This window comes from Nycticebus coucang, chromosome 24, assembly GCF_027406575.1.
Source record: "Nycticebus coucang isolate mNycCou1 chromosome 24, mNycCou1.pri, whole genome shotgun sequence".
NCBI classification, from domain to species: domain Eukaryota; kingdom Metazoa; phylum Chordata; class Mammalia; order Primates; family Lorisidae; genus Nycticebus; species Nycticebus coucang.
In genome coordinates, this window is record NC_069803.1 from 24,657,460 (window position 1) to 24,684,325 (window position 26,866).

Genomic DNA, 26,866 nt, shown 5'->3' on the forward strand with positions numbered 1-26,866 from the left:
TTTCCCCACACTGTTAGAAACCTGGTAACTTGAATATATGTTTATTTATTCATTCAACACACACAGACTTTGCCTGTATCGTGTCCTATATAGAGGGGATTGTAAAAGGGCAAAGCAGTCGCAGACTGTGTCCTCATGGAGTGTACAGTATCATGAGGAAGGTATCAGTAAATTGAACCATCATACAAATATCACGATGAGGTCCTAGGAAGACTTAGACACGTGCCACCGTGAGTCATTAATAAGAGAAACCTTTCTAATGTACGGGATCAGGTCAGTTTTCCAGATAATGGAACTGGGAGCCAAAGGATGAGTGAGAGTTAAATGGGGTTAATAATATCTTGTCACAGTGTCACTGAGAGGATTAACGGGAGAAATAAATGATTCTTATTCATGTGACCAAAGCCTCAAGCCATGGCATATTTCCTTGATTCTGAGATGAATGAAAAGACATATTGATTTAACAACAGCTTTGAGATGGGTTGTTAGCACAAGCAAATTGTATGCACACATCTAATGCAAGGTGCCACTTCAGTTCTGAAATACCAGCAGCACGGGAGTGAGGCCCAGGATCCTTGATGTTCCAAGCCTGCCTTGTGCAAGCCACATAGCAGATACTCAACAAACATTCGTGAAATAAATTCAGATCTATCCCTCTTCTGACTCTCTCTCGTCCTTGCTTTTCTCCCGTTATTATCTCACTTCTCAGTACCAATTTGTGAAATGCATCCTCATTGCTATTTTAAGGCCTTATGTATTCCTCCTTCATGGAGGATTTTCCTTTTAAAAGATGCTGCGGGAAAGGTAAGGATGACACCTGGGAAATGGATGTGTTGTTGTAGAGTTTTAGGATTTCTACTAGAATTATTTTGAGTTAAAAGCTTACCCAGAGATCTTTGAATTTGAAATGTAAAAGAAGCTTCTATTATGGTGTCAGTTACTTATCAAAGTAACAGTTCCTTTTCTGGTGAAGTCACTGTCCAGTGCAAGTAGACAGAGTTCCACTGTGCTCCAGGCAGTCACTCAGGGATCCAGGCTCCTTCCATCTGTGGTTTCACCTTCCTCTGGGCTCTTGAGGCTTCTCTACTCAGTAACGTGCTGGAGAAAGAGAGAGTGGAATTTATAATGGGCATAATTAGGAGCCACACCGGAAAGAAACGCATCAATTCTTTTCACCTTCCATGAGCCAGAACTTGGTTTCATGGTCACATCTAACTGCAGAGGGAATTTAAAATGAAGTCCAGGTAAGTACTGAGCACTGGGGAAGGAACATGGGTATAAGTGAATCATAGAACTCTCCGCCACAACACTTACTGCCACTTCCACATGACAACCACTGTCACTGTACATTTATTACTGAATGGGTTATTACTGGCATCGGTTTGTTTGGGTTTTTGTTTTATTCTTATCATGAGACCAAAGTCAGTAGTTACCCATAAAAATAGCTTGGAAGAAATTAAAAACAAACAAATATTTGCAAGCCTCAATTCATAGTCTTAACCTCATTGAATTGAGTCTCTAAAAGTGGGTGCTAGAAAATACTAGAAAACAATACCTTTTAAAAAAGTCTCCCTGGGTAACCGGTGGAGCTTGGCATTTGGAAAATACTGAAACAAGCCATTCATAATCCTATGCCAGGTCCCCAGAAGGAAAGAAGAGTGAGATGAATTTCAGCAAAACCCTTAAAAGTATAACTCAGAGGGCAGCACCTGTGGCTCAAAGGAGTAGGGCGCCAGCCCCATATACCAGAGATGGCAGGTTCAAACCCAGCCCCAGCCAAAAACTGAAAAAAAAAAAAGGTATAACTCAGAATCAGCCCAAGGGTTAAAGATGGAGAAGGAAATAAGAGGTAGGCTAAAGAGCTAGAAATAAGACAGAAATCCAAGATTGAGCACTAAGAAGCATAGAAAGAGAGTGAGAGCAAGCTGGCAGCCAAGAGCTGAGGGGCTTGAGCCATGGCTATCAACAGGGACTCAGGAGTATGTTATCCACCGAGGATTGCTTCCTGCCATTTTGCTAATATGGGAATTAAACATCAGAGAGGTTAAGTCATTATCTATTAACACTCAAGATCCAAACCAATCGGTGCCATACATGTTCTGTGTTTATAGCAGAACTGACCTTTGTGCAAAGCCTAATTTCTAGCCACAAAAATCACATCATTAACTGGCCACTTAAGAATGGATTCCAGAACTGGACTGTGGGGACAGACTCTAAGGTGGTCTTCGCGGTCCCTACCTCCTGGCATGTACAGCTTTCCCTCATCTGCTCCCCTGGAGGGACGGCAGGGTCTTTGATTTGCTTCTGATTGATGCATCCTCCCAAAGGTAATGGATGCCCTTTAGCAATCACTGTGCTTGTGTGAAACTACTGAGGCTCATAGTAGCATGGCTCTCCTTTTCCCTTTCTTGCTCTGAAGAAGTAAATAGCCATGTTGTGAGGGGTCCTAAATAGACGCACGCCTGGCAGGAACTGCTGATCATCTCTAGGAGCTGAAGAAGCAAGCAAGAAATGGGTGCCCTATGTCTGACAGCTTCAAGGATATCAATGATGCCAACAGCCCCAGTGCTTGGAAACAGAATCTTTCTCAATTTAGACTTCAGATGAAAACCCAATCCAGTTGAAATCTTGATTGCAGTCTGGTGAGACCCTACACTAAGGACCCACCAAAACCTAACCTAGATTCTTAAACCATAGAAGCTGTGAGTTTGTGAATGTGTGCTGTTTTAAGTGGTCATGTTTGTGGTTATTTGTTATGCAGTGATAGAAAATTAACACAGACACTCCTTTTGTTTCTCTCTCTGAGTCGTAAGTTAAACACGGACGGAAATTCTAATCCTTAAAACACAATTGACCAAGATGAATTTAAAACTAGGCAGCACGCACATCAGCCTAAGTGTCGATTCTTGTTTCCTGATCCTCCAGAAAGGGGCCTTCCCGCACCTGCTATCCTCATCATCCTTCCTCGCTAATGCTGTTGCCTTCCTGACAGATTTACTAGGTAAACACTCAGCTTCCTTATCGGTTCAGTAACTGAAATGCTGTTCCACATTAACTTCATGCCTGATTGACTTTTGAATGTACAAAAATCATTCCAAACTTCACCCGGATGGATCAGAAAAAAAAAAAAGAAAAAGAAGAAGAAGATGGTAAAATAAACAGAAATGAGTACAGCAATTCTTATCAAATTCCTAAGGAGCAGCATAGCATGGGGCCTTGTGACTGCTAAGCAGGGGCTGCTGAGCTGAGGAGCACTTGGCTCCAATCCTCTCTCCCTGGCCAGAAATATCAGGTCCTCCGAGAGGAAAGAAGCACTCAGGAGCAGCCTGGAGTGCAGCGTTGAACTGCTGGACTCTTCAGCTGCCCGGAACAGTTGACAGATGGAGCAGGTTAGCAGGCCAGGTGGGGAGGCTGAGCTGCTATCTAGCTTCCCGCCCCTCAGCCCATCCTTCTGCTATTCCGGGATGTCCCACAGGAGCCCAGGCACAGCAGGGATTTGAAAGGATGGGAAACACCTTAGTAACAGCATCTAAGTCAACCGCAGAAGCGCGGCTAGCCTTTGAGAATGGGGGCCAACTGCCCCCCCTTGCTATGCAAACAAAAATCAACTCGCTCTTTCCCTTAATGGGGCGAGGGAGCCGCCTTGACTCTGGAGGAGGAGTTAGCCATATGTTAGCTCTATCCTATAGGCAGGATTAAATAAACTCCCCACAGAGGCGCATAAAGTCACCACTCAGCCAAATAAAAGGAAATTTTTTAAAAACTATATTTTATGAATTTTTTTATTAAGTCATTTGTACATAGATCATAAATACATTTATGCCATTATGGGATGCCATGTGTTGATTATTTGTACAAATTGGAGCACTTACCCAATTACAGCATTAAGACATTTGTGTTCTACACCTGATAGGTCCAACTTGTACTTGCAATGTGCTCCATAGGTGGGGTCCCCCTACTATCCGTCCCTCTATCAAACCAATCCCCTCCTCTCTCTTCTCCCTCCCCTTCCTTCCTTCATCCTAGGCTAAAGTTGTGTTTAATTTTTCATATGCAAGTGTGAGTGATTACAAATTGGTTTCACAGTAGTACTGAGTACATTGGAGATTTTTTTCCATTCAATATGAATTTTTTTATGTTTTAATTATGGTAATAACCCTTGTGAGATCCATTGTCTTAAAAAAAATTTAAGTATACATACATTATTATTGACTGGAGGTTCAAGGTTATACAACACACCTCTGGGGCACAACTGAACTTTACGCCCATTGATCAGAAACTCTCCGTTTTCCCCTCCCCCCAACCCCTGGCAACCACTGCTTCCCTTCCTTGCTCAGAAAACAAAGAGTTTTTGGACTAGTCAATACCATCTCACCCACCTTAACCCCCAAATCCACCTTATCCCTTCAATTCCCAGCCTTAACTTTTGTTCTCATTTGCCAGCCATTGACCCCCACAGCAAAACATAAAACCACCCTGTATTTTTTCATACGTTACATCACATCCTTCCATTTTTCTATCTTGTCACTTCTTCACTGATGCAAGGAATAGAAATTCACACATACATACACACCTTTGCCATTTGAACATATATATTCCTAGAATGTAAAGGAACCATGAAAAGAGTAGAGAGATTCATTGAACTTCAAGTTGAGAATGAAAAACCTGCCAATACAGATAGAGCAAATATAAAAAGCTAAGAATAGTTCCTGGGAGGAAAATCACCCTCATCTGCAAGTCAAATCAGCAGATGTGTAATGAACACCCACTCTATTCAAGACACTAAGCTAGACATTAAAGAAGATAGAAACGTGAGACGTGTTTAAATTACAATTTCTTTCTGTAAAAGTTTATCCTTTGTTTGGGGAGCTGAAACAAAAGATGAGAATGACCATGTAATGTACCTGTTCAGAGCATTCCTATTTAGAGTTCATTAGTCCTTATTAACCATTTTTACATTCATAATTGATTGATTCTTAGAGAAAGCTTGTGGTGAGGGGTTTTCCTTGTAAAAAAATTACTAGGAAAAGGGGAGTCTCAGAGATGTTGCAAATAGGCTGAGGATCACACAGCAAGGGTTTGAGCTGAATCTTAAACACAGTTCTAACTTGAAATTCAATGTCCTTTGTACTTTATATCTCTGTCTCTAGATGAAACAAACGATCAGCATGAATGAGAATGGGAGAAACTATATTATTGAGAATCACATAAAAAAGTCCGCAGGGGGCGGCGCCTGTGGCTCAAAGGAGTAGGGCGCTGGCCCCATATGCTGGAGGTGGCGGGTTCAGGCCCACACCCAGCAAAAAACTGCAAAAAAAAAAAATCTGAAGGAGGATAAGGAATTTGAGCCTGGCCCCAAAGAATGGGAAGTTGTAGGAATCAGGAAAGCAGGAGATGGCACTCTGGGCTGGGGAGATGTTGCTGCAAAGCCTTAGAAGCAGGAATACGAATTTTTTTTTTTTTTCCTTTTTGTGAGACAGTCTCACTTTGTTGCCCTCAGTTGAGTGCTGGGTCATCATAGGTCACAGCAACCTCAAACTGTTGGGTTCAAGCAAGCCTCTTGCCTCAGCCTCCTGAGTAGCAGAGACTACAAGCACCTGCCACAACGCCCAGCTATTTTTCAGAGATGGGGTCTCACTCTGGCTCAGGCTGGTCTCAAACTCCTGAGCTCAGGCAATCTACCCACCTCAGCCTCCCAGAGTGCTAGGATTACAGGCATGAGCCACCCCACCTGGCCAGGAATAAGAATTTATATATTTAAGGCCCTGGTAAGATTTTTATGTTATTGAATGTCACCTGCATTTCACACTTATGATTATTTTCTGTGTCTGTAAAATGAGAAAATACCCTTTTATTTGGCTCATGCAGTATAGAAATAGTTTTTCTCCTTTGTGGCAGGCCTGGGGTTGGCAGGGGAGTGGGGAGGGAGGTGAGAAAGTGGGCAGACAGCAGATTACACAGGAGGCTCACTCCAAACTGCCTGACTTAGGCCTCGTTTCCATCAGTGGCTGGCTGTGTAACTCAGCAAAAAGCACCCTGATTTCCTTACTATCAAATGAAGACTCCAAGAGCTGATAAATCAAACATTTTGTGAGCACTAAATGAAAACACTCAATGAGTAAGTGCTTAATAAATACTGAGTTTGAGCCCACCTGAGCATCCTATATTTTCCTGCAATAACAAATATCAAATATTCCGACCTACAACCATCAAAGCAAAGAAGATTAGAACCTGCTGAAGGGCCCGGATCCAGGCAGTTAGGAGAGAAAGTATAACGAAAGCACAGAGGGCCAGAAATCCTTAGCTCTAGAGAGCAAACTAAGTTGTATCGATCTAATTAGAAAGTATAGCTTTCTGGCCCCAAAGTGTACAGAAAACTCATGTAAGTGCCTTTTTCACAATAGTCATAAAAATTAATTGAAAGACTTTCTTCAGCATCCAAAGCAGAATTTGGATCTTTATTTCAGCACAGCAGTCTCCAAATGTTTTGGCACCAGTGACCGGTTTCATGGAAAACAATTTTTCTGCAGATGGAGGTGGGGGTGGTTTCAAGATGTACATCTCCAGTTTATTTCATAAGAGTCTCATAAGGATCACACAACGGAGATCCCTTGTAAGTGTAGTTTATAGTAAGGTTCATGCTCCTTTAAGAATCTAATGAACTGATCTGACAGGAGGTGGAGCTCCAGCAGTGATGTAAGCAATGGGGAGTGGCTATAAATACAGATGAAGCTTCACTGGCTCACCTGCCACTCATCTCCTGCTGTGCAGCCCAGGTCCTAATAGGCCAAAGCCCAGGGTTGGGGACTACAGCTTTATTTCACCCAAACATTTAGTATCCGTTTTTAAGGAATTAAGTTCATAACATTTTACTTGTTTTATATTCTGAACACTTCTGATTGATATGCAATTAAGTGTTCTGGTTTTCTTTCTTTTTTCATGTATGAACAAGTGCAATCCTTGACTTTCACAGATGGTCTCTGTCTTGTATGGTTTCCACTGACTTCAGCTGTGATAGTCAGTGAAAATGTTCAAGAAGTAAATAGCACAGACAGACCACTGATACTTAGGACATGAGGCAGTTTCTGAGCATTTGATGCACTGTGCATATTATAAATGCTAAGCAAAATATTGAAAGATTAGAAAAGGAAAGAGAAAAACAGAGAATGGGGTATAAATGCAACTATCGATAGAAACTCATGAATCTTTCTCATTTGTTATCTAGTGACTCCCAGTAGCATAATAATTAAATTAACCTTAGTTACATGTTCAACACAAATCATCTTGTATTGAAAAGAAAATGATTATCATTAAAAAAATCCTTATTTTCCCCCACAACTCTAGGAAATGGAACATATTATTTGCAAATAATCTTACTGTGGCTCATAAAAAAGAAATTTCTCCAATCCCAGGCCTGACAGGAAGATTCAAGCCTACTCTCCCTTGCTGCCGGCTACCTCCAAGAATGAAAATGGTAAGAATCTCTGGGAAGGGACACATGCTCCATGTTCCAGCCCGCCAATAGAGTCCTTTCCCATGGCCTACATTGGTGTATGAGACCTCTTTCAAATGGATAATTGGTTTCTTCTATTATTACCTTTATTATGAGTTACCTCCATCACTACTTCCAAGATTAAAAAAAATTGGAGGATTCTGGAAAATTCTTTACTTCACTGTAAGTTACCAAATAGGAAAAGAATTTATGCATGTATTCGTGAACATGTAAACTTAAATACACATAAAACTATAATAGTTGGCACAAGTGTAAGATCCATGCAGTTATTTTTTCCTTATCTAATAGAAGGGTAACTCTAAAAATCACTCCTACAATTGAAAGTGGACATATTTACCTTAATCACAGAGTAAGGACACTCATAGAAAATTAAAATTGAAAAGCACGAAACATTTTGGGGCTCCATATCAAACTTTTAAAAGCTAAAATTCCTATGTTCAATTCCCTCAGCTCAACCCTGTGGACAATTACTGCATTTGCAGAATTTCTGGAGGGAAGAAGAAGAAGTTATGATTATTGATACTAAGTTTTTTTCATAACTGTTTATTTCCAAGTAAAATTTAATGCCAAGAAAAATAATCAAATCGCTACATTTTTGAAAGGAAAAGGAAATACACTTCAATGGCCAAGAACTAGATAATGGTTTGGCGAAGTTAAGCCATAAAAATCTTATTGTCATTGAAGATGTCAGGTGACATAGAGTGGTAAATTTTTAAAAAATGTAATACAAAATAGAAGTGTAAAAAAAGAGTCTTGATTGAAATCAATGGTCTGCCCTTCCTGACAGTATTTTGGTGGTCAACAATAACCAATCAATGGCGTAAGGTCCTTTTTCAATGTTTGAAAACAGACTTGACAGAGTCTGACTTTGTCTTGTTTCTGAGAATGCTTGAGAAGCACCTACCTGTGGATGAGAAACATAAAGACAGACAGTTGACCACAAGCGCAAAAGGCTCCTAAGCCCCATCCTTGACCTTAAAATTTGCATATTTTTATTGTGTCATATATACATGTTTATTCTAAAAGTTTAAAAGGTCTTAAAATATACCCACCAGTTAAATTCTCTTATTTCATGAACACATTCACACACACACACACACACACACACAAAGTTCAAATAAAATCAATACTCGAGAGAGAAATAACATGTTTCTCCAGTGATTTTAGATACTTCCTTGCTTTCTACTATAAACTCACAAGGTTAAGAAAATGAGATTTTAGATAATCATGAGCGAAGATCAAATTCTTCCCCTTCCAACTTGCATCTGTCAGCTTAATAGAACTAATGTGCTTAGCATGGGATGAAGGGTCATGCCTCACCTGAAGTTTTGGAAGTGTCACCCAATTCCCACCTCACTCCAGCTTGAGAGAGTGAAAGTCTCAATACTCATCCATATCTGAGTGTTACAAACTATATAATCTTCACTTACCCCAATACGTACTTGACTACCCTTGATTCTATGTCAAGTTTTATGGTATAAATTTTGGGAGTATCAGGGCACCACCAAGACTTGGGGTCAGTCTTGAACAACATTGCTAAGGGAGGGACTATCTTCTGCTTAAATTCTACTATTATTTATAAGACAACATAGTATTAATTTAATACACACACATCATCAAGAAACTAGGAGTAGGTTAGCAATCTGAAAATGAATTTAAGACAGCAATTCCATTTACAATATTATCGATAAGAACAATACACCTAAAAATAAAATTGACAAAAGAAATTTAAGATTTGCATGCTGAAAATTATAAAACATTATAAAAAGAAAGTTCAAAATATCTAAATAATTTGAAAGACATTTCCATGTTCATGGGTTAGAAATTGATCAATAGATTCAACTCAACCTCTATCAAAATCCCAACTGGCTTCTTTGAAGAAATTAATAAGCTCATTTTAAAATTACATGGAAATTCAAGGTACTTAAAACAACCAAAATGATGCTGAAGAAGAATAATATTGTTACACTCACATTTTCTCATTTTAAAACTTACTGTGAAACAACAGTCATCAGGAAATTTTAGCACTGGCACAAATACAGATAAAGATAAAAATAAATAGATTTTCAACAAGAGTGCCACAATAATTCGTTGGGGAAAAGAATACTCCTTTTAATAAATCATGCTAGAACAACTGTAAAAGAATGAAGTTAGACCCCTGGATCATATACAAAAATTTACTCAAAATTGATCACAGGCCAAAATACAGGAACCAAAACTGTTAAACACTGAAAGAAAATATAAGAAAATACTTGAGATCTTGGGTTAGGCAATAGTTTCTTAGATATAATACTAAAAGTACAAGCAGCAAATGGAAAAGTGAATAAATTAGACTTTACAAAAATTACAACATTTTATGCTTCAAAGAATGCCATCAAAAACATAAAAAGGTAAGGTACAGAAAGGGAGAAAATATGTGCAAATCATATATTTGATAGGAAATTTTGCCTAAAATATATAAAGAATTCCTAAAACTCAATGATGAAAAAGATAACTAATCTAATTTAAAACAGTCACATGAATTAAATAGATGCTTCTTTAAAGATTTTGCAAATGGCCAATGAACAGAGGAAATAATGCTCAACGTCATTAATTGTTAAGGAAATACAAACCAAACCACAATGAGATGCCATTTTCCACCTGAGAATTCTAAAATAAAAGTAGACAATCCCACGTGTTTGTGAGAATGTAAACAAAGAAGAGCCTTCAGACACTGCTAGTAGGAACAAAAAAATGATAATCTCTGAAAAGCATTGCTGAGTTTCCTCATGTGTTAATCACGGATTTATACTATCAGCCAGCAATTTCATTCCTAGAGATATACTCAAGAGAAATGAATGCGCCTGTCCACACAAAAACAAGCACATAAGTATTGATAGCAGCATTATTCATAATAGTCAAAACATGGAAAAAAAACAAAAAAATCAATCAAATGATGAATGAATAAATAAAGAAAATGTGTAACTCTACAGTGGCATATAAATCAGCAATACAAAGAAATGAAATATTATCTTAATATACGCTGCGACATGGAGGAACCTTATAAATATTATGCTAAGAGAAAGAAGCCAAACATTAAACAGCACATTTATATGAAACACCCAGAAGAGGCAGAACCGATTAGTAATTGGCTGGGGGATAAGGGAAAAAGGGAATACAGCATGACTGCCGGTGGATAGGAGCTTTCTGGGTGATGAAAATATTCTGCAATTAAATAGTAGTGATGGTTACATAACTCTGTCACTGTAGAAAAGGCACTGAATTGTATACTTTCAATGGGTGAAATTATATCTCATTAAATGTGCGTTATGTATCACTAAAGCTATTATTTTTTAAAAATCATAAAACATCAAGGAAAATATTTAAAACTGAAATACTCTAGAACTAAGACATACAGTTCATCAAAAGAACACATTCCAAGAGTAAAAAGGCAAACCATAGAATACAAGACAGTCACCAAAAGATACATATCTCAAAAATGACTCACATCCAGAATATATATAGCAGAGGTCCTCAAACTACAGCCCGCAGGCCACATGCGGCAGTGTAATTGTATTTGTTCCTGTTTCGTTTTTTTTACTTCAAAATAAGATGTGTGCAGTGTGCATAGGAATTTATTCATAGTTTTTTGGGGGTTTTTTTTGCAGTTTTTGGCCAGGGCCAGGTTTGAACCTGCCACCACTGGTATATGGGGCCAGCGCCCTACTCTTTTGAGCCACAGGCGCCACCCTGTTCATAGTTTTTTTGTTTTTTTTTTTTTAACTATAGTCCGGTCCTCCAACAGTCTGAGGGACAGTGAACTGGCCCCCTGTTTAAAAAGTTTGAGGACCCCAGATATATAGGATTCTTAGAAACTTCAAAAAAAATTAAGAAAAGGCAATCCAGTAGAAATATGGGCAAGACTTATATACAAATACTGCACAGAAGATGCCAAATGAAAAATAAACATAATAAAAGATGCTCAGTTTCATTATTCATCAAGAAAGTAAAAATCCATTACACAAAGTGACTTCACTACACACCCATCAGGACAGCTAACATGAAAATGACACAAAACATCAAAATCCTGGGAGGATCAAGAGCAAAACAGAAATCTCTTATACTGTTGGAGGGATAAGAAATTGTTACAACCATTTACATGAACATACCACAAGCAACCTAACACAGCAATTCCTCTCTTGAATGTACAGGCAGCTGAAATTGCATCAATAGAGGGATATAAGGATAACAACATTAGTATGTTAATAGTCCTCTTAGAGTAGGAGACTAGGAGACAGGGGTGCAGGTATTAAACAACCTTCGCACAGAAACTAACTAGGGCACTGGGCTAGGAAGCCAGGTGCAGAGACTTGCAGAGTGGGTGCAGGTGTTAAAGTCTAAGGGTTGATAACCACAGCCAAGGACAGGATTCCACCAGCTTCTCAGCTATCTGACCCTACATCAGCTTCATGTAGGTCACCTTACATGAACTTTGGTTAATTACAATTTCATTTGCATTGTGGTTTTAAAATCCCTCCACCCTCAGAATGTCTATGACAGCTCCAAAAACACTACCAAGAAATATGGAAATGGGAGGAAATATAATTCTAGAAATTACTACTCAAATTCTTAGTAAAACCAGCCTTTTAGCTTTGAATATTCCTCCCTTGAGACAGTAAGACTTCATAAGACACAAAACCCTTCTTGTTGGTACAGCTGCTCTTTTTGAGCTTGCCCGCTCCCTCTCTCTTGAGAGAGTGTACTTTCACTTTGGCTTTCAATGAAAGTTGCTTGCTTTGGCTTACAAGGTGCATCTTGAAATTTTTTTTTTCTTCTGATGATCACCAAGAACCTGAAAGAACCTCCACTCAGAGGATGGTAAAGTCCTAAACTGGAAGTAACCAAAATATCTAGCAACAGTAAAATATATAAATAAATTTTACTCATTTCTAATTAATGAGTAAAATTATTTATTAAATGACTATTAAATGGAACAAAGAAGCCCATTACCAAAAAGAGAATGTTCTACAACGTAAATAAAGTTTAAAAGCAGGAGAAACTTGTCAACAGTAATAAAAAAAAAAAAAAAAAAAAAAAACAGCACAGGGGTTACCCTTATAAGAAGGGGTCATGACTGTAGGGAGATATAAAGAGGGCTTCTTGGGTACTAAGGATGAAATATTTATTTCCCAAGGTGAAATTAATGGAGCTACATACCTATGATATCTGTATGTAACATGTGTATCTTATACTTCAACAACATGTTTGCCTTAAAAACCCATGCAATCCTTATACAGGTTTGTCACTCATTACACATATTTTTGGGGAAGGTATCCTAGGTTAATACATTTTGAAAGACATCATGCAGGTCACCTTCTCTAAACATACAGTATAATATACTTAATTAAATTTGAATTAATAATACAAGCTTTCTAAAATTTAAATCAACCTAGAAATTGAAATTCACTATTATAAACATCTCCTAGATAAAAGCAAAAATTAAAACAAGTATAGAGATTTTCAAAAAGTATAGAAAATAGCACAGAGCATGGTACACAGCAAAAGCCATGGAGGTGTGGCCAAACTGCTACATACATACATATATAGTCAAATGCATGATTGTCGCTCATCTCAAAATTTTAAAAGAAAGAACAAGAATAAATAAACTAAGCTTTCAACTCAAGAATCTGTAAGAACAATGAAAGTCTAAGGCAAGCAGGAGGTAAATAATATTGAAGAGAAAAAGAATAATTACTGACTTCGGAAATAGAAGAGAATCCATAAATTATATTCCATTTTTTTCAAGCAATAATAATAATTAAAAAGACAGAAAGAGAAAGAAAAATGGATCCTGTGTTCCTTAGGCACTGATTCTCTCTCTCTACCCCTTTGCAGTGAGAATTGTGGCATTTGATGAGTGATCCAAAGGGTCAAACCATGTCTGTGACGTGGCTCCCAGATGGATTGGACATCACGTCACATCATCCATCCTACTCATAAATGCTTATTATAAGCACTGTTTTTATCTCAGAATTCTACTACTCACATGACACTAGATACCTAATGTTTTAAACAGAAGAAGTATGTTTATTCTGAGTCCAATTTATGTCAACTATATAATCAATTCTAAATATGGGAATCAAGTGCTCTCGGTAGCACCTACGTTGCACCTACTGTGGTGCTATGGTTAGAAAACGTGGGACTATGGCCTTTGTCACTAGTTATCTCATTATACCTTCATTCTATTTCCACCTCAGATACCTTTGAAAGATGAGATGAATTGCCATTTGGGAATAAAATTCGAACCATTGTAATAGAACAGCATAACATTCATTTGTTAGATAAACATCTCATCAAATGTCCTTGTCTTATGCCCTAGAACTACCAAGACAGGACTGTGTCAGGGATTGTTACCACATTTTGTCCACTCTTCACCCTTTTCAAAGCCCACCTTGGACAATCTCCAACAAAGACAGCCTCGAGGACTTCCTCCCCATATACTTCTCCAAGCACTGTAAGTACACAATAACTACAAGTCAGGTCACAAAAATATGACATACTTAGGTCATAGTAACTTAGCTTCTTACCCAAGAATCATTTTCACCATAATACTTGCAACTAACTTGGAGATTCTGGCCTATGCCCTAAGTGAAAATGGGAAGCAGCTCTATGAAAATAACTTTTCATTCATTTAGGGTTATCATCAAGAGGGGCACATCATGCTATTCCATGTCTCCTGCATGATGTCCCACATCATGAATTTCTTTTAAAACTTAGCAAAACTTTGCTCTTTTAAGGTATGCGTATCAGCTATGCATGTCTTTCCATTGCGTATTAAGCATTACCTAGCAAAGTTTATTTCTCTTTTTGATTTGGTTAGCCAAGGCCTTTGAGTCAAATTTCATGTCCAACTAAATGTTGGTTAACTCTGGCCAACTTAACTATTTTTGTTAGAGAAGATATATAACATAGTGGCTAAGACTGAGCTCCATGGAGTCACACTGCTCACAGTCACACAAGAGCTTGGTCACTTATCAGCTGTCTGACTTTTAATAATTTTTTTTATTTTTTGAGACAGAGTCTCCCTATGTCGCCCTTGGTAGAGTGCCATGGAGTCACAGCTCAGCAACCTCAAACTCCTGGGCTCGAGCGATTCTCTTGCCTCAGCCTCCCCAGTAGCTGGGACCACAGGTGCCCGCCACAATGCCTGGCTATTTTTTTGTTGCAGTTGTTTAGCTGGCCCGGGTGGGATTTGAACCCGCCCCCCTCAGTGTATGTGGCTGGCGCTGTAACCACTGTGCTGTAGGCACTGAGCCGACCTTTAACAATTTATACACCTGCTTTAACCTTCAGTTTCTTTATTAAAGAAAGGGGTAATAAAATTAAAAGGGGGTAATATCTCCAACCTTTAGGGTGCGTGAAGATTAAGTAAGAGAAGCCATGTGAAATGTCAAAACCTGGCATGTCGTACTCAATGGTTTTATACATTTTATTTTAATAATCTCATTTCATTTATTATTAGCTACCTCTAATTTTTAAAATGCTGAAAATTAACACCATTACAATGGCTTAGATGCTTTAACCACTGCACTACACTGAATCTCCACCAATAAGTTAATTAGTCATGAAAAAACGTTATTAGCTATTAGATGTACAACAAAAATTTCCCTCCACCAAAAAAGTGAGATCATGTGGACATGTAATTCACAACATCAGATAGATACAAATGATAAAATTTGCCTTCTCATGAATTTGTGGGAAGAAACAAAAGACATTCTATGTATTTAAAAAAGAGATTTGGTGCATTATTATTTTCTGGTTTTATATGGGGGACAATGTTATAAAATTTGAGTGCAAAAGCAGTCATTCTGGGTATGCTAAGACAGCCCTAAGTGAACAAAACTAGAAAAATAAAGTGGGAAGGAATTGGATGAGCTTAGCCAAATAAGAAGAGAACATTCTAGAATAGTACATTGCCCGCTTTCTGGAGAGAGCACCAACACTCAAAGGCATGACTATGGGAGAATCTCTTTATATTTGTATTAACTTCAGGGCAAGGCATAAATATTGATGGATTGAAAATTCCGTTTGGTGAGACTATGTACTTCCCTGCCTTTGACAATGTAAGTCAGAGTTCATAGATGTGGTATCTCAAGGCCACATCACTTCTATAACATGTAAAACACCATAGAATTTGTGTTCATTTTTTTTTCTTTTTTTATTAAATCATAGCTGTGTACATTGATACGATCATGGGTGTGTTCATTATTTTTTAGAAGCAAGTAAATATTCTTTATTATTAAATCCTTTCTTAATTTTAACTGCTTGATGACTTAGCCAGCTACGTTAGGCACCAATGAAAGCACATAAGCTCTTATTCCAACAAAGTGGCTGGCCATAGTAAAAAAATAATAATAATTAAATTTAATCAATATTGCATTGCATTGCTCTCAATCACGCTAGTAATTTTATTGACTACTCTCTTACAATAATAATAGTTTACAATGTGCCAGGCACGGCTTCTAAGCACTTCATAACTATTTAGTATTAACTTTGACAATCATGATCTTATGACGTAGTTACCATCATTACCTTTTATTTTATGAATTAGACACAGAAAGACACAGAGAGATGAAATACTTTTGCAAATCACACTCCTATAAAGAAAAACCAGGAATTAGAAGTTAGTCAAAGTGGATCCAAACTTTTCGGGAGACAGAATCTCGCTCTGTTGTCCTAGGTAGAGTGTCTTGGCATCACTGTAGCTCATAGCAACTTCAGACTCCTGGGCCCAAGTGATATTCAGCTGCCCAAGTAGCTGGGACTACAGGCTCTGCCACAACGCCCAGCTAGTTTTTCTATTTTTAGTAGAGATGGCTTCTCTCTTTTGCCCAGAGTGGTCTCTAACTCATGAGCTCAAGCAGTCCACCTGCCTCAGCCTCCCAGAGTGCTAGAATTATAGGAGTGACCCAGCACTTCCTGCCCAAAGTCCACAATCTTGATTCTTTACAACTACTCTGTACAAGGTGTCCCAAATTCTCCCCTAAAGTCTCCATACACAGGGAAAATGGGAAATTACAGCTAAATGCACCTTTATTTACAAAATATTCGTTACAAAATTTGACAAAATATTTTCTACATGTTGGCCACCTCTATAAAATTTTGCAATGAATATTTTGTGAATAAGGGTGCAGTTAGCTACAATTTCCCATTTTCCCTGTGTATGGAGACTTTAGGGGAGATTTTTGGGACAACCCTATCCTACTTCAAATATGTTAGTCTTTGAGATGCAAAAGAAAACTGAACCAAACATGAAAATTGAACTTGAGAGTCGCTTCATCGCCTTCCGTAGTTTTGAATCTGACCGGCATGTCTTTCTCTCTCCTCTTACCCACATGACTCTTTCTCATGTTTGAAAACTCACCCAACCTGAATGTTGTTTTATGCTGCAATAGAAAAATCCTTCTTTCCTCTGTGCTCCCACAAAACTTGTATGTTCTTCTAATTGTAGCACTTTCCACAATAGGTTATACTTTTGGTTTGCCTTTTTCTTTCCCTGCTGAACCTAAGATTTTCTTTGATTGCAGAAACTGACTTTTGTGTTCCCAATGCCTAGAGCAGAGGAAGAGCGGAAGGTGGGTGGAGGGAGCAGGGAGGAAGACAGGATTGATTCTTCTCCATATTAGAGAGAGAGAGAGATCTGAAAGGAAGAGAAAGAAGTGAAGAAAATAAGGGAAGAGGCCAAAGAGTTTTGAGGATACTTTGAAACTGCTTAGACAAAGGAATGAAAGCCAGTTCCTTCTCCCCTCCACTCTTGTCCAAAAAAGATACTTAGCTGATTAAAACAGGAGCTGGTTCATTTCCAAAAGACTACATCACTCTCTATTTATTAACTTTTATGCTGGAGGTCTGCAGACATTTCACTCGTTCAAATACCTCCTGTCCTGGAGACAGACTTCAATTGCAATTAACTTTATCCTTTTGGGGACTGCAGCTAGGATCCCTCTGCCCTTCACCTGTCTTCTTGTTTTCTTCTGTTTGGCAACTTTCACTGACTCGATCGACAAAATCATGCCATATAGACCTTCAGTTCCATTTTCTCTGGAGTCATAAGCATCATCTGTTCCCCAAACAAAAATGCTGCCCACTTCTAAACATCTTAACCCGTGGTGCCAGGAAAGTACCATAGTTGATTTCTTCTTCATCACATTATCCTGCAATTGCCTCTTCCAGGGTACTGTTTGTACATCTTAACATGCTCCCATTTTTCCCTGTATCTGTATATTTAAGCAATGTTTTCTATTTTCAGAGCTGTTTCAGCTGGGCCAAAGGTTTGTTTAACTTTCCTATAAATGTCATCAGTGTTTGCGATGGATTAGTTTGGAGACACCCAGAGCCATTACCATTACCAGGCTGACCCAAGAGACCCAAGACCCTAGCAACAGCACCCGGGTCATAGCAACACATAGCCTCTGTGTATTTTAAATAATGAAATGATGGAAGCCATTTAGTCCCACAGTATATTTCATCTATTAATCTAATCGTCTTTTTTAAAGCCAATACCCTGCTCTGGCCTCCCTGGAATAGCAAAGCCATCTGTACCAACCCAGAATAATTTATTAAAGACTGTGGGGAAAGGAGAGGCATATACTCTCTTCCTTACAATTCTCTTGTTTCTGGTTCTCAGGTATATTTTTACCAGGTTTTCTCCTGATGTAAATGCCTCATGAACATGCCTTTGAAATAAAGTTCAAAGTTTCCCTCTTTATCATACCCTATATTAAAATGATGCATTTAAAACATGGGTTTTAGACTGAGGCAGCCTGACATCAGAAGATAAGACGCACTTATCTTCATTAAGGTACTTAGTGAATTTGATCAAGTCAGTTAACCTGGCTCAGCCTTAGTTTCCTCATCCGTAAAATGGGAATGATAATATCTAGTCTTCCAGATGTGTGCGAGAATTGTAAACAAACATGCCAGGTGTTCAGAAAGTGAGATAAAATTTAAAAACGTTTAAAGTGTAAAAAAAAGCTTGCGGAATAAGAATTAAAAAAAGAAAATATTTTTGTACATCTGTACCCGGTGTTTGTATTTTAAGCTAAGTGTTGTTACGAAAGAGACAAAAAGTTTAAAGAAATTTAAAAGTTTATGAAGTACAAACATTAACAGTAAGCTAAGGTTAATTTATTATTGAAAAAAGAAAAATATTTTTATAAATTTAGTGTAGCCTGAGTGCACAGTGTTTACGGAGGCTACAGTAGGGAATGGTGATGTCCTAGGCTTTCACAATCACTCACCACTCACTCACTGACCCAAGGAAACATTTGTCACTGTGCTTTTTCTACGTTTAGATTACATGAGTACTTAGCACTGTGTTACAACTGCCTAGACTATGCATACTAGTTTGTAGCCTATTTTTTTTTATTTTTATTAAACCATAGCTGTGTACATTAGTATGATCGTGGGGCACCATACACTTGGTTCATAGATCGTTTGACACATTTTCATCACACTAGTTAACATAGCTTTTGTAGCATTTTCTTAGTTATTTTGCTAAGACCTTTACATTCCACATTTACTAGGATTCACATATACCCTTGTAAGATGCACCGCAGGTGTAATCCCATTAGTCCCCCTCCCTCCACCTACCTCCCCCCTCCCTCCCCTCCCTTTCCCCCTTCTCCCTATTCTTAGGTTGTAACTGCGTTATAGCTTTCATGTGAAGGTCCTACATTAGTTTCATAATAAGGGTGAGTACATTGGGTACTTTTTCTTCCATTCTTGAGACACTTTACTAAGAAGAAGCAGGCTAGGGTACATCAGCTGGGTGGCACAGAGGGCTCCACCATCTGGGTGTGGGTAACTACACTCTGTGATGTTTACACAACAACAAAATCACCTAATGACACATTCCTGGGACTATATCCCCACTGTCAAGAAAGGCGTGACTGTACTTCATGAGTAGTCGTAAGAATTTACATTTTTCCTGGTAACAAGATCCCAGAACTTCCTCAAGGTTGATGGTTACTGTCAACTCAATCTCTACTTCAGCATTTTGAAAATAAATGCGGACACATATTTTCTCACCAGTGGATTGAAGGTCAAAGTCTCCTTCTTGTCAAGTCTTAATCAGAAGATCTCAGCAATGAGAGGTGAAAATTATGATACGCTTGAGTGGCTCTGAGACAGCAGCTTGCTGAAGAACCCCTGTAGGGAAGCATAAACTGAGCAAGGGCAACATGAAATTTGCCTATGATTCTGCTTACCTTGCCCAGCTATTGAGAACAGACAAGTAGAAAGTGCGTGCTGACCCTGCGTTCTGAAGATTGATAGTGCCAATAATCAGATTACCTCCTGAAAAAAAGGAATTGTTTTTGCTGAAACAAGCTTTCAAGAATATGCAGAAAGGAAATTCTAGGTACTACATTAGCTGGTGACTTGAAAGTACTCTGTGACCATTTAATTTATTTCTTTGATTATGACATAAGATGTCAGTGAAAAACTTATCATAAGATGTCACTCTCTGCGTGACCTTGAGCACTAGTTATGGACTATCACTGGGCTCCTGGGAATGGTGCAGAGATGGCATGGGATCTACTTTCCATTAATATCCCCCCGAGAGAGTAAAATAGGATGGTATGCTTCTGACAGGTACATAATGCATTATTGTTCTTGGAACCAACTCCCGCGTGGTGCCTTGGAAACGAAGGTGCTCAATCAATGTCCTTGGCTGATAGATTGATTGACCGAGTGAGAGCCTCCGTGAGAAAGACCTACACTTGAAAGTAGCCCCCATTAAAAAGGATTCTTCAGAACCACCACTGCCGAAGTGTGCAAACGTAAATGCCCTCTTTTTTTTTTCTCAGAAATAATTGAAGGGTCAAAGTAATACAAAAAAAGAAACAGTAGGTCTGAAATCTACGTAGTTCTGGCAAAATACGTAAATCCAGTGCCAGAAAAGATGAATAGAAACTAATGACGCTAACATATGTTTATGAAGTGTGAAATTTCATTTACAGGCAAAACTCATTTTGTTGTGTTTTACTGAATTGTGCTTTGTGGTATCACATTTTTACAAAGTGAAGATTTATAGCAGCTGTGAGACAAGCAAGTCTCTGAGGGCTTTTTCAACAGCATGCGCTCATATCATGTCTGTAGGTCACACTTTGGTCTTCTTAAGGCATTTCAAAATTTTTTATTATTATTTTTTCTGTTATGATGATCTGTAATCAAATGATCTTGGGTTTTACTGTTGTAATTGTTACAGGGCCCCATCGATAGTGCCAACAGAAGGTGGCAGATTTAATTGATAAATATGTGTGTGTTCTGACTGTTCTATTGTCCAGTTCTCCATCTCTTTCCATTTCTCCAGGCCTTCCTCTTCTCAGAGACACAATAATATTGAAGTTAAAGCAATTAATAACACTTTGATGGCCTCTAAGTGTTAAAAGAAAGGTTGCAAGTCACTCAAAAGCTAGAGACGATCAACCTTAGTGAGGAAATCATGTCAAAAGCCTAGATGGCCCAAAAGTAAGGCCTTTTTACAAGTTAATCAAGTTGTGCATGCAAAGGAAAAGTTTTTATAAGAAATTAAAAGAAAGTGTAAGAAAGTGAAACAGTCTTATTGGCAATATGAAGAAAGCATTGTTGGTCTGAATAGATCAACCTAGGCAAAGCATCCCCTGAAGCCAAAGCCTAATCCAGAGCAAGATTTTAACTCCCTTCAATTCAATGAATCCTGAGAGAGGTGAAAAAGCTGCAAAAGAAGACTTATAAGCCAGAAGAGGTTGGTTCACATGGTTTAAAGAAAGAATTCATCTCCATAAAGTACAAGTTGAAGCAGCAAATGCTGGCATCAAAACTGCTGCAAGTTATCCAGAATATTTAGCTAAGACCACTGATGAAGCTGGCTACACGAAACAATAAATTTTTAATGTAGACAAAACAGCCTTCTATTAGAAAAAGATGTCATCTAAGCCTTTCATGCTAGAGAGAAATCAATGCCTGGCTTCAAAGCTTCAAAGGACAAGCTAACTCTTCTTAGGGGCTAATGAAGCTGGTGAATTTAATTTCAAGCTAATGCTCATTTATCATCCCAAAACTTCTTGGGCCCTTGAGAATGATGCTAAATGTATTCTGCTGTGCTCTATAAATAGAACAACAAAGGCAGCGTATCTGTTGACAACATGGTTTACCCAATATTTTAAGCACACTATTGAGACCTACTGCTCAGGAAAAAATGATTTCTTTCAAAATACAACTGAACAGCTTTAACAAAGATGTAAAAGGAGATTAATGTTATTTTTATGTCTGTTAACCCAGCTATTCTATAGCCCTGGTGAAGAATTCATTTTGAGTTTCAAATCTTATTATTTAAGAAATACAATTTTGTAAGCTATATAGCTGCCATAGATAGTGATTCCTCTAAGACAGAGATTCTCAACCTGTGGGTCGCGACCCCTTCACAGGGGTCGCCTAGGACCATCCTGCATATCAGATATTTACATTACAAATCATAACAGTAGCAAAATTACAGCTATGAAGTAGCAACGAAAATAATTTTATGGTTGGAGGTCACTGCAACATGAGGAACTGTGTTAAAGGGTCGCGGCATTCGGAAGGTTGAGAACCACTGCTCTAAGAGGTCTAGATGAAGTCAGTTGAAAAGATTTCTGGAAATAATTCACCATGTTAATGACCATTAAGGGCTGGGCATGGTGGCTCACACCCGTAATCCTAGCAGTCTGCTAGGCCGAGGCAGGAGGATTGCTTGAGCTCAGGAGTTGGAAATATGCCTGAGCAAGAGTGAAGCCTTGTCTCTATTAAGAAATTATAAAAATAAGCTGGGTGTTATGGTGGGTGCCTATAGTCCCAGCTACTCAGGAGGACAAGACAGGAGGATTACTTGAGCCCAGGAATTTGAGGTTGCTGTCAGCTAGGCTGATGCCATAGCACTGTAGCTTGGGCAACAGAGTGAGATTCTCCCAAAAATAAATAAATAAATAAATAAATACCATTAAGAACATTTATGATTCATGGGAAGAGATCAAAATATCAACATTAACAGGAGTTTGGAAGCAGTTGATTCCAGCTCTTATGGATAATTTTGAGGGAGTCAAGATTCTAACTGCAGATGCAATAGAAATATCAAGAGACCCAGACTTAGTGTGAAGATATGACTGGATTGCTCCAATCTCATAAAACTTGAATGGATGAGGACTCGCTCCTTATGGATGAGCAAAGAAAGTGCTTTCTTGACATGGCACGTACTTCTGGTGAAGATGCTGTGAACACTAATTTAAATGACAAAGGATTTTGAACATCAGGTACACTTAGCAGATGAGTTTGAGAGAATTGACTCCATTTGGGAAGAAGTTCTGCTGTGGGTAAATTTCTATCAAACAGCAGCACATGCTATAGAGAAATCTTTCATGAAAGGGAGAGTCAGTTGATTCAGCAAACCTCACTGCTATCGTACTTTAAGAAACTGCCACAGTCACTCCAACTGCCAGCAGCCAACACCAGGATAAGTCAGCAGCATCAACATCAAGGCGAGCTCTTCCAGCAGCAAAAAGATTTACAACTCATAGATGGCTCAGACGACCATCAGCATTTTTTAGCAATAAATTATTTTTTAACTAAGGTATGTACATTGCTTTTTTTAGACCTAATGATATTGCACCATTAAGGGACCACAGAACAGCGTAGACATAATTTTTATATGCACTGGGAAACCAAAATTAGATGACTCACTTTATTGCAATATTCACTTTATTGTGGTTGGCCAGAAGTATTCCTGCAAGATCTCCAAGGTGTGCCTATATTTGGATGAATCTGGGACTTCATAAAATAACGTGTACATGGAATACCCATGTCAGCTAATTCTCCTCAACTTGCAGGAATTATTAACTAATTGGCACATGGTGGTTTGTCCAGAAAACGGCAAAGAATCTTACTAGACTCTGGGAATAGTTCTGGACAGTCCTTTCTTCCTACATTTGTTTCTTAAAAGTCATAGTTTCTTAAGCCCTACATGTTAAGGGAGTTAAAGATATGATCATTTTATTTATTTTTGTATTAAATGATAGCTGTGTACATTAATGCAATCCTGGGGGACAATGTGCTGGTTTTATATACAATTTGAAATGTTTTCATCAAACTGGTTAACATAGACTTCACGGCATTTTCTCAGTTACTGTGTTAAGACATTTTTATTCTACACCTAGTAAATTTCACATGTACCCTTGTCAACTGTCACTTCTGGGAGCTCATTGAGGAAAGAGAGAACAGCAGTCCCTTTGACAACGATGAAGAAGAGGCTGTCACCTTTGAGCTGGGCCAGATGTGGCTTATGCTTTTGGCTTCAGGTGGATACAATGAACTTACAGACTGAAGATGAGGGAGCCTTGTTTCAGGATGAGCTGGAAGATTTTTATGACTTGGATCTATAGCAACCTTGCGTGTTGCGTGGACTGGTCTGCTGAGCCTCAGACAGTAGCTGTCCCCTTTGCTGGCATGGCACTGCCTGTGTTTCACTCCCAGGCAGGCCTATCAACTCCAGGAGCTGTCATAATAATTTTTACCCAGGGCCTGTCTTCTCAATCCCTCACCTTTCCTCCAAGGAGTGTGTTGTTTTCTCTGTTTAAAAAATAAATCTTAAAGGCTAAAAAATTAATTAATCAAAGTTTTGAAGAGAGTTTTAGAAATTATCATCTGAGTTATATGGTTACCCACACTGGAGTTAGAAAAACCTGTTTTGTCATACTGGTATGAGGCCCCCCTTATTTTAAGACTCCCAAATCCCTCTCTTCCACCTGTATGCATCCCTCTACCACCCTTTCTAACCCTAATACAAGGCTTGTAATTGTCTATTAATCTCATGTCTCAGGACCTTTGGCGGGTGTAAGAATATATACCAATATTTCCAATCATCTAAATTGCATAATCTAAAAGGAATTCCATGTTGGGAGCTAAAATCAGCAGAAATCATTTTCCTTGATTCACTTAGAACCATCCTTTATTGCTTAGCAGAGAAGAGTCCTGGAAATAACAAGAGGAAAGATTCGACAAGAGTCACAGTGAAAAATCAGTATCAGGGTTTGCTGTACCTCATATGAAAAGACAGTGTTCTAGGAGGATGTGAGAGGAGAGTGAAATGAGAAAAAGAAGCAGAGACAGACAAGTTCCATTTTACTTTATTACGATGTCAGTGCATTTCAATTTTTGTAAACTTACTATGATTAGAGAACAAAGAACCAGAGGATCACAGGCTGTCTCAACTAGGGTGTCTATTTGGAAAAGATCCTATATCATAATTTGAAATAATTGGATGAATTGGCCCCTTAGCCAATTCATAGAATTCACCAGAACCATATTGCTCTAAATATGGGCTTGCCAGAAACACCAGAGCGCGTTCACACTGCGTTCCGGGCAATAGGGGGCGAAGGCTGCAGAAATCTGGGAGACCGCTTGAAAGTAGAACAGATGCCTATTGCCAAAAACTATTGAAGCCCTCCAAAGGAGGGTAGCTTTAGAGGCTGACCTTGTCGTACAGAAGATAAAGAATGGAGTGTTGCCATTCAAGTGAGGAGAAAAGCCTCAGGCAGCCTGAATTTAATAAATGATTTTAACTGTGATTCCAAAATAACAGGAATGCATTAAGTGGGTGCTGGCAGCATCTAGAGATAAACAACACTGAACTTGTATTAATCAACCCAGCCCTGGTCTCACTACAGATGTGATTCGTAGGCAATGTGCAGCATCGTAGAAAAGTAGCCCAACATGGTGGAAAGGGCACTCTGCCAAAAGCCAGGAGCAGCAGGAGGTACCTGCAAACAATATTGAGCACTTGCTATTTGCCATAAGATGCTAAGCACTTTACCAGCAGAATTTTACTCAATCCTCCCAGCACGCTATGGGATGGGCAGTCATGTCCTGGAGCCAGCTCAGACCCAGCTCATGAGAGCCTCTCTCTGTGGTTTATATCTCTTTCCAGGTCCAAGTTCAATGATGTCACACTGATAGTTTGAAATCAGCCATCTGGGACTACTTGTATCAGAGAAATCAGCAGATACCACAATTCAGGACTTTTTTATTTTTTCCTACAGAGAATTGATTTTTAACATTTAGCAGAACTCTACTGGTGGTAAGTACCATTATTATTGCTTTCTTATACATGAGGCTGCAGGCTCAGAGAAGTTTGGAAACATTCCTCCAGAGTGAGGTAGTGATAGTGTCTAGGTAGTGAGAGTCTAAACTGAACCTCAAATCTACCTGGCTCCAAAGCTCCTGCCTGTAACCCATAGGTGACCTATTAGAGCCTCGAAGATTCCTGGTCCAGTCCCGGCTCTGAAGGCTGGGAATTCATTGTTAAGCTTCTTTCTTTGAATGGAAAATTCATCCAACTAACAACTGGCTTTATCCACTTCATCTGGCCTCCTATGGAATCACTCACATGAATTCATATTATAACAGGTCAAAACCTTTAAAGAAGAAGACAGACTCAATGCTGTTGGCCTTGTTTAAAATTTCTCCAGCTTAACATACATGGTCTGCTGTTCTCAGTATCCTCTCTGCTAGATTAGCATCACTCTTTTCACCACCCTGACTGTGCACCGTCATCCTTCAGGGCCTGACTCCTCCCCTTTACCCTGGGCTATGTACAGTAAATGGACAGACAATAGATGTAAGATAATTCAAGGGTTTATGATACTGTAAAGACAGTTCTGACCCAAGTAGGGGCCATGTCACACTACAAGGACCTAAGACATTCTTGTTTGTCTGAAATATTAACAGTCACAAAAGGCCTTGGTTCAGCGTGGGTGTTCAAAAAAAATGTTTGTGGAACAAAGAAATGGAGGAGGAAAAAAACTTGTGATAACTACTGATTAAAAGTCATTCTTTCAATGACAATTTTCAAGGCCATTATTATTATTTCAAGGATGGTATTCCCTTGGCCAAGGCAACCACATTTTGCATTCAAATGCTTTATTCTTATTGTAAGATGACACTGGAGGAAGAAACCTGTGTCCTGGAACAACCAGCATCTTTATGGAGTGTGTATGGTGTGAGCATAGCCTAGAAAAGCTGGAGTATTTCTGAGTGGTAAGCAAGATGAGAATGCAGATCTAAAGGTTTACAGACATGGTCCACCACACACAAATATTCCTTAACATATTTACAGATAATAAATAATCAGAAGTCTCCATTTGTTGTGCTTGGGAGCTCAGCCCCACCCGCGCATGGGCAGATGAGGGGAATCTTTCATTCTTGGAAACTTCATTTTCATCCTGATTCTTTATTCTCTTTCTCCTCTCTTGGTTGGAAATGCTCTGCTTCCCCTGAACAAATCTGATTTTCTTCTCTGTTTCA